General features: G+C 41.0%; 1 long non-coding RNA gene across 2 annotated transcripts; it reads right to left on the minus strand.

Moving 5' to 3' along the window:
* Positions 1-4,339, minus strand: LOC122760384. Of its 2 annotated transcripts, XR_006358369.1 has the most exons (3): positions 2,336-4,339; positions 1,351-1,491; positions 1-341 (listed from the first exon to the last, which is right to left on the minus strand). It is a non-coding gene; the product is annotated as an uncharacterized LOC122760384 (long non-coding RNA). The 2 variants fall into 2 exon arrangements; XR_006358368.1 differs by having other exon boundaries at positions 1,351-4,339.
* Positions 4,340-9,951: the final 5,612 nt, after the last annotated feature.

Consider the following 9,951-nt stretch of genomic DNA (forward strand, 5'->3'; position numbering starts at 1 on the left):
TTCTTTTATCACTATAAAGTATTTATTGACGGCGTGTCTCTAACAATAATAATGACAATACTGAAAACAACTGATAATAAAGCTCTTTTAAAGCTTCTCAAAGATAGAGGAGTGTTGTTGTTGTTTTATCTGATTTAAACCAGTTCTGTAATTTAATCACATTCTTTTATCATTCAGGGTTTAGAATGGCCGTATGAAAACTCTCTGCAGCATGACTCAACCTTGATCGAGGACATTTTGTGAACTTTTGTGGAAAAACGTAGGAGTTTCTCTCATGGCCTTTCAGACGTCTCGCCATCCTGTCACAGCTCATGCTCGTTCAAAAATGTCTCCATTTTGTCCTTGAGGGCATAAAATGAAATACATGTAAAGCTCCTTAAACTCTCTGTACAGTACATGCACGTGAATTCGGATCACAAACAGTGACATCTTAAGGGTATTTAACTTTTCTTACAGCGTGAAAGGAAAGTGGAAACCTGGCAGGGAAAGAGGAATGCAAGGAATGAAAGAATGGGGGCAGAGGAGAATGATGGGAAGAATGCCACCACCACCACCACCACCACCAGGTTGTGTGGGTGTAGTAGTGGGTGTTTGGGTGTGCAGCAGGACAGCCAAATGGACTGTGATCAAACACATAAGTGGAGGAAGTGAGGAAAATGGCTGGTGTAGTTCCAGGGAGATTTGCTCTCACACATACTCCTCTTATGTCTCCCGTCTCTCCAACATTTCAATGCAACCGCTTATATTTCAGTCTTGTCCTTGCATGTGTTTCTCCTCACTCCCTTTTCCTCTGAAAAGCCTCTCTGTCTCACTCTTTCCACTTCCATTTCCCATGTTGTCTCCCACATTCCTTTTTCCCTTTCTGCCTTAGTCCTTCCTCACTCCCTCGTCTCTGTTTTCCCTCCTCTTCAGTCCCCATCTGTGGCCCTCTTCAGAGCCGCGTAGCCCAGACAGGCACCAAGGGCAAGGGGACATCCTCCGGTGACGCCTTGATCACACACTGACGTGATGATTTTCGACGTTGTCAGAGAGGAGGATGCGTGTGTTTGCTTTTGTGCACAGCATACAGTATGTGAGCGTCGCGAGGCAGCATGCCAACGTGCGCTGCGTGTGTGTGTGATTGTGGAAAAGAATGCGTCCTGGCGTCCATTTTGAAAACAGCTGCTCCTAGGATGTTTGCTTATGTAAGCCTGTACTGTAAAACACAGCGGAACAAGAACAAACTGGTTGTCTGTGACAAAGGGCCTGCCCTCACTGCTGCTCTGGAAGACACGGGTGTGTTTTTTTCTGCCTGTCTGAATTCAAGGAGACACAAAATGAGACGGTAAGAGAGTGTAAATCACAGCGTACCGTCTTACTGTAGCAGGCTGGTGTGCTGCAGATGAGGAGGAAAGATGATCCCCGCTGGGCCCTGGTCGCCCACCTGCCGCTCTCTGACCCTTATCCACTGCTGCTGCTGTCATACAGTGCATCACACTTTCTTTCACAAGCCTGCACAGGTTGTACAAGGAGGGAGAGAAGAACCAGGAGAACGTTACAGGCAGAGAGAATGAGAGCGAGAAAATCAGAATGACGTTTCATGCACATCTTCAAATGTCAAAATCACAATGTCAAGCAGTGCATGCATACATTCAGGGAACAATATCTCCGTGTTCTCATCCTCGCAATAGGAAACACGCGCAGTCACGTGGTGATACGAACATTTTAAAGCGACTACACATCTGTGAAACTGTGTTGCAAATCAAATTGCAATTGCAGCTGCTACATATAATTTGTTCTTCAAACAATCTATCTTTTAATCCTAATTTTCTTAGTTTGTAGAACAACAGCTCACAGGGGGCTGATGTGGAGCTGTGGAGTTCAGGCCACACACATACACAGTAATGACATTGTTCATGGTTCAGCTCTTTTTAAGTGTACATTTTCAGCACGACAGTGTCAGCGATTGCACATGACAGTCGTTTCACGAATGCAATTTTGTACGTCACGAGAGGAGAAGTGATCGCGGTTGACCAGGCTCGCAGAGGATTCTCCTCTTGCTGTGTTATCTTGAGAGATGCTCGAGCTGTAGTTGCCCGGGCGCTTTAGACTGTGTGTGCAAAGACAGTTGGGCAGACCGGCCTAACTGTCACGTTGCATTACGTCCTCCCGCGTTAGCCGACTCCAATTTCGCCTGAAGGAGAGGTGGTTACCTACCAGCAAACCTCGAATCGTACAAGTGGGGGAAAGGACATGCATGCACATGCAACACGCGCAAACCCAGATACACACACACACTCCCAGACCCGTCCGTGCTAACAAACAACCTCTGTCTCTCTCTGTGTGTGTGTCTCACCCTCACAGCTTGTGTCCTTTCTCTCGTCCGCTTCAGGCCTAGCAGTAAAGACGCCGAGCGAAAGAGCTGTGCTGCTCTTCACCACACCCAGTATAACCCATGCTGTAATGTGACAGCTGAGGAATGCGCTGCAGGTTAGCCACACATATTTGCAGCCTGAGTCCGAGCTACTCCTCCGTCACCAGTGGTGTAAATGACAAAAAAAACTAAGGGCTCAGGAATCAGGCTTGCTGAAGACAGATTACTGCATGACCTTTACGGATGCTTCAATAATTGTTTGGCATTTTTCAAATACTTGTTTTTAAAGTGAGGTTAACAGGCAGCATTTTCATAGCATTTCCATGATTCCCAACCTTGTGTTTGTAGTATAGATAATGGTTTCTGGACCGGTTTTCATCTGAATTCAAGGAACAATTACAGTGGCTTGTGGTCACTTGTATCAGGAAAACATATTTTTTTTTAACTGCCTGTGGCAGAGCATATGTACTAGAGGGAAACACATGTTTAATTAAAAAAGTAAAAACAATTTTGTGTTAAACACATAAATAGATAATATAGACTATATTATAGTGCTTTGTATGTTATGGCGCGTACAAACCACACGACCACATAAAGTCTGTAAAACGATAAAATACAGTCGTCAAATATAGTACATGAAGCATGACGCGATCCAGTTGAAGTGTACATTCTGAAGGCCGTGCAGATAAATCAAACATTCGCTCCGTGTTAGCCAGCACTGGCGGAGAACCGGGTCCCTCCCACTTTCTGATGACCTTGGAATTAACCAGTTGATTCGCTCGGATTAACATTTAATCTACTGAGGCTGAGAGCTCGCGGCTCTGTCCTGCTTCACACCTGGCTCACATAAAATAATACTGAAATGACTGAACTCTGTATTTGTTACTTTTGTTGTACAAGTATCAATTATCAAGCCGTTTTTTTGTTTTATGTATTGGCCTGATACTTTTATGTTGCTGTAAGGTGGTGTATCTCTGCCATATTTGACAAATCGTGACCCAGTTGTCATTTTTAGAAATGCAGGTCAGCCTGTGCCACGTGTGCCTCACTGTCATCGGTCATTCATTATGTATTCATTTTGTGGGCAGAAGCAAAGGGATTATTTCCTGTCACAAACATTTAGTTTAAGTTTGTACTGTGTGTGTTTTTTTTTTCCTTTTCTTTTGACGAGGTTCCATTACCCATGCAAACATGATACAGTGCTACTATATCTATTCCAGTCTCTTTATTCTATTCTATATTCCCATACGCAGAAAGCACAGGATTTACTCCTCATTGATATTTATAAAAGAAATATTAATGCCATCTGTTATTCAACGCCGCTATTTTAAGCCGTTTGCCAACAATATTAATAAAAATATATATATAAAACAAACATCTGAGAGACATAGTTTTACCCCTCAGAAAGAAAATCCTCCTCATTTAAAGGTTTTTTTTCTTCTGTTTACACTCTCATGCGCAACGTTGTGCACAGATGCGATCAAACTTTTTCTGCTGTGGCAAATTTGCTCCTTGTGTCTCCATTGTGGAGTGTAAACAGTTCTAACTGTATCAAGTATCAGCTGTTATGCATATTATCTGCACACAATCCATTTCATTATGTGGCCCATGTCAATGCAAGCAAGCGAGAACTAATCGGTTTGCCACAAAAACGCTCAAGCGTGTTGGCATTCTTCACCGTGGAGAGACATGTGACAGGCCGTGACCTTTTGACAGATGTACGAGAAACGAGGATCGGTTCTGAACATGCGACAAATTAAAAGCTTGGTCAGAAAGTTCTACTCTTACATCTGCGTGGTCTTCATGGCCATACAGTACAGTGTGCCGAGTCTAATTTTGCATGACTCAGCAGATATCTATTTAAACTGCCGGCTAAATTTATTCCCCATGTGCTGAGCTCTAATTTTAAATGAGGTGCTAAATATACAGACAGTTTCCAAGCCAAAAGCAGAGATAGCTGCGTCATTGTGTCTGTGACAGGAGAGTCTCCCACACACACACACACACACACACGCCCCCAGGAAATCAGAGTGTGGAACGTTCCGGACAGAAACCTGTGTTGATACCGCCATCTGCTGTCTGCTGTGGAAGAAGAGGTGGAGGAGGAGGAGGTTCCCATGGCAACGTAGGATGACAAGATGGGCAAATAGGTAAGGTTGAAAAGGGCATCATTTAACAACAACAAACAAAAAAAGAAACCTGTTATGTTCATAAAAGCTGCAGTGGGTAAACGTGATTGTCAAATCATGTGCTCAATAAATAAATTAACAGAATAGAATATATGTATTAAAATAAGTGTTAATGGAGTCTAAAGAAAAGGCCACTATATTTAGATTGATCTGTAATGTGTTAATATTTGTTGGTGTGATGGTCATGGCTTGCAATCAAGTGTCAAGAAGCTTCTAGGGATATTTAACAACTTGTCCTTTGTATACAAATGTTTTATAATGTGAGGAGCAAAATCATTTTTTCTAACATTTATTTGCACACATTAAATTATTGCTAAATGATTAGTGCCCTCTGAAATCCATAACACTGAAATAGTTTCTTATTGTCCTTATCGTGCTACACTACAGTCTAAACCTCATTAAAAAAACAACAACATTAATTTAAATTGATGTCACTGTGCGATCAAATGCCCACTCATTGACCTGTAAGAAACAGCATGAAAACATTTAATAAATGAGTTAAACACACTTTAATTTAGCTGTAATGATGACAAAGTGACTATCACTTATCGCTGCATGAACAGAAAAAGAATGAAAAGCGAAGGAATGCAGATGTTGCACCTGTGGACAGCAGTTATTAACACTTACAATACCCGCCCAGCTGCTTACAATTAGTGAAGAGAAAGACTAAGCAATTCCCTCAAACGTCCACAAGATGGTGCCCATGATCCAAGTAGTATTTTCCCTCTAAATATTTCCAGCAGTTTTGGGGTGTGGGGTTTTTATTTTTATTTTTATTTTTCATAAGTGCACTTATGAAACACAAAATGGAAAACAGACAGATTCCAAGGACACTCAGAAATAATAAAGTAAAAACCCATGTGTAAATTGTGTGTTGCTTCGCTTTAACTGAAAATCATACACACGTTTACACACAATGCCCATTATCTGATAAACCTGTGATTTCTGAATAACTGACTGGATCATTTTAGTGCGTAACCTTAACTGTGTTTCTTATATAAAGAAACAAAGAGGGACTCTTTAATGTAGAATGTTACTATTTTATTCCCGTTTCATCTCCCTCCTGATGCAAAGGGCAACAAGACATTTATATCCTGAGATATACACATATATACACAAACTAAAACTGGACCAAAGTCACATACCAAAGGCGTTTGCTTAGGTTTAAGTTACAAAGTGGGACCTCTGCTACACTATCTCTGGTGTTTTATTCAGGTTTAGCCCACATGTAAACACCAGATACACAAAAGGGTTCTTTACTATAAACACCACTCCTACAAGTGTACCTCCAGAGAAACGCCAAACACATGTATTCCTGATCATCACCTCAATCCAATACAATCACACTGACAGTGACCCAGTGCTAAACATCTGCTCTGTATTGTAGTTGGCCCGTCTGTTGCTCGGTTGTCTCACGTCACATTTAGTTGTCTTGGCTCTTGAACGGACTGATAACGTAATACCTCCTCGGCTAAATATCTGTGAGGCATTCCAAGTATTTTCGGTGAAATGGAGAAGTAAAAGCAACGGCGCGCCAGCTGAATCACTGTGGTGTATTCTTTAGCGGTTCCTGTTAACAGAGGAGTAATGTTCTTACGCTGCTGGCAAGAGTGTTGTGCTCCCTCTTACTCATGTTTTGGGAGTAGAAGTTTTTACGGTGGAAAACAGGATTGACTCTCTAAGTGTAGGGGACACCATATTAAATTTAACACTGGCCGTCACAGATGCATTTTAGGACAATATTGATACCACTTACATGTGATGAGTAAAGTCAGGAAACGGTGTTGCTTAGAATAAAGACTGGAAACAGAAAAGAAGAGTGATCCACCGACATCTTTCTGCTCCCTGAACGTATACCACATCATGTGTTTGATTTGGACAAAGGCCAGCGTGTGAAAGCACATATTATGGTTTTATGGGTTTGTTGTGTGTCGGGCTATTTCTTGGCTGAGCGGGAACCTCTTCTTAGTGCTCGGTGTTACTGTGAGGTTGCTAGGCAGCCAGAGGACACGCCAGGAAGTTACTTCAGCAGCACAAAAACAGCCACACACATACACAACTTTACACTTCATCCAGTTAATGATGCTTAAGTCCTGTTTACTACGATTAAAAGCTTTTTTTCTTTAAAGTGCATCGGTGTAACTCCTGCTGCTGGGGCAACATCTGATCATAAATGAACATAAACTTCAACGAGCTAAGATAATAGTTATGCCAGACCAATGAGGTTATAACAGTGTGTGTCCTGACACACACACAGTGCTTTCAGACTGACACAGTTGCGGCTCTGGAGCCTCAGAGCCTTGGTGCTTTGTTCACGCCAGTTTAAGAGGAACCAAAGTGGGAGGGCTTTTCTCTAGGCCACTCAGGCGGGAGTAAACACAAAACAGGCAAAATCTCCTTCTCCACAACCGAGAATAGGACACGCCTACTTATGATGTCACAGTTTTTGAGGAAGAAGAACCACTATTTTTTGGTTCCAAAAACTTTTCTCTTTTTTTTTTAAGTGTGAACTCGCTGGCTGGTTCAAAGAAGCTAACAGTGAAAGCTATTTTCTCTGTGTTTGCTCTTGTGCTCCCCCCACAGTTGGTTAACGGTATTGCTTGCCACACCTGTCGTGAAATATACCTGTTGTGAGTAATTATTTTTTATAATCCCTTTTTTCTGATTAACTGAATCATTTCAGTTGAGAGAGCATTTGAAACAATAAACATATTCATTCCTTTACTGAGAGCTGGATCTAATGGTAACAACATGGTCGGCGTGTTTAGTTTAATGAAGTTTGACTTTGATCTGGCTTGTGTAACCAATTACATGCCTTACCTTAATTCACCCGGTGCGATAGATAGAGAGTGAAGTGTCTTGGTAATTGAAAAAACAGGGGAATGACGAAAGACAGAAAAACAGAAAAAGAATTACTTAGAGAAACAAACTAAAAAATAAATGATTCTATATTCAAATGAATGCAATGTGCTTCCGTACATTTGTTGTCAAGCCGACTATACTGGTGAAACAGGATTCCTAATGTGCAAACATTCGTGTCTTCAGACACAGGTAGCGTAGTCTATGTTACAGCATTTTATACAAATATGATGACATTCATTTCTTTTACGCGGCTTACATAACCGACTGCTCATTGTTTCACTTCATTTATGGACAAGAGAGGACTAAACTTCAGTAACACGGCCTGACACACAGCAAGCTCAAACACACTATATACAGTAGATAAGAAGCAAACTATTTACACTTACTCATCCAATGGTAACAGAACCAGGTCAGTTTGCAAAAGCAAACGTCAGCGAGTGAAACTCACACTAATATTATCCCCCCTTGTGCAGCCTCTTGTATCTCTCTCCGTAACCCTCTGGGGTTTTTGTGCTGCCTCTGCATGGCGTGCACTCAGTGAATGATTTCACCTTTCACAAGCGAGCGAGGGAAGGGGGAGGAGAGGGGGCTGTGTGACATATGCTGTAAAGTACTATGTTGTAGTTCTTTCTGGACCTGAAACCAGACGTCACGTATAGTGCCAATGCAGACCTGCTCCAGCTTCAACCTACAGTACATTACGACGGCGATTTACAGTCATAGCATTCCATTAAAAAACTTGGGAGAAGCAATTTTTACTTCTATTGTCAACACATTATCTTGTCTGTTGACCTCACCCCCCAAATTAAGATGTTCCTCCGGTAAATGTTTGAATTGAATCAACCTCTCACCATTTTCACCTTTTAATGCCTCCAGGATTCTACACCTAAACAAATCCCCAGTAAAGTGTGTCAATTTAGAGAGGCTACAATTTAGTATAATTACAGTGATGGGGACGTCGGGTCCTTTGTTAATTAAAAATCAATCATTTTAATTAAATCAGTCCCTGATCACAGAGGCAGGCTATTGCAGCTCGATTGAATAGGGAAAGTGGGAAAGGGCAATTCAATCGTCATGTCTTAATTTGCCTAAGGCAAATTGAAGCCAGTGTTTATTTAAAGCAACCATTTTCTACGTTTGGTCAGAAATGACAGGCTTTAACGATGTGGCCTTTAATATTTCTCAGCCTTTTCTACAATTTCTTTTTCCCTATCGTCACATTTTCCTATCACGGCATCACAGATAGACGTCATATTTGTTGGATATGATGTTAAAGTCTATTTGGCTGCAACAAATATGAGACTGCAACAAAGAGTACAAGACAGTGTTGTTGAAACGGGTTGTTATATTATTGAACGAGCTATTGTGAGTGGTGTGGACTCAGTCGATTGGAAATCAAATACAAGGACTTCTTTTTTTCACACTTTTGGAAACTCTGGAATACACTGTAATAGACACATATGCTCTTTTGATAAAGTTTATAGCAAATAATACTCTCGATACTCGTGATTTTTGAGTATATAATGAACACTGTCTATAACACCACAAAAAAAGCTCTCTGTGTTATTTTTCAGGACATCTCGTCTATACAAAGTGTAAACCCCATATTTGGCAACTTGATTTTATATCATTTTATTTGAATCCCGTCATAATGTCCATTACAGTAGCAACTTCATAAAATAACAGAGGGAAAAACCCAGCTTTGTAGTTTTTCCTGTTCTCTTTAACCTGTTTAAAGTTTATTTTTACGAGCACCAAATTAAAATCTTTGTAGTTTTGAAATAACCGTTTGTGTAATTCATTACAGTTATGCACAAGACCAAACCCAAAACATCCACATGATCGAGGAAGGGAGAAACGGCAACTGTTTCACCACCGTTCATCCTGAGCTGCGGGCCAGGGAAACCTTAGAGCACAGAGTTTCAATAATGACACACTAAAACTCACAGAATGCTCAGTCACTCAGCTCAGTGAACTACCATCACCTCCAGACACAGACTTTCTGCTAAAAGCTGACTGGATGGGAATAATAAATACGTTCATCCATTCTAGGAAACTCAGACCTTTTAAGAAGAAGACATTCAACTATAAAAAAAAAACCCATAAACTTACCACCATGTTTGAATTTCAACAACACTGCAATTAAGTCGGGGTGGGAGATCGTCTCAAAAATGAAAAAGCTACTTCCAAGAAAAAGATCGATAGGTTAACTTTGTTATTTGTTGTTGTTTGTTTTTTTTTTTTCCAAAAGTATCCAAAAAGACTTGCGTCACAGAGAAAAGTCGCCCGTGAATCCTGTGCTCTGGAGACACAGCTCCGGAGAGAAGTCTGAATTCAAAATGTATCCTGCTCTAACAGTTTCTCCAGGATCTCCAGCCCTACCTTTAAGAGATAATTAAGCTCGTTTGACATTTAGCTCAAACTCATTTGAAATGTTTCAATGGATTTGTCTTATTCCTTTATAAATCCAGCTTTCAGTGCTTTTAAAGAGAAAAGAATAACAGTCAGATACTACACCAAACGTCCAAAAGAAATTCCAACCTATGA

The sequence above is a fragment of the Solea senegalensis genome, unplaced genomic scaffold (assembly GCF_019176455.1).
Source record: "Solea senegalensis isolate Sse05_10M unplaced genomic scaffold, IFAPA_SoseM_1 scf7180000013529, whole genome shotgun sequence".
NCBI lineage: Eukaryota > Metazoa > Chordata > Actinopteri > Pleuronectiformes > Soleidae > Solea > Solea senegalensis.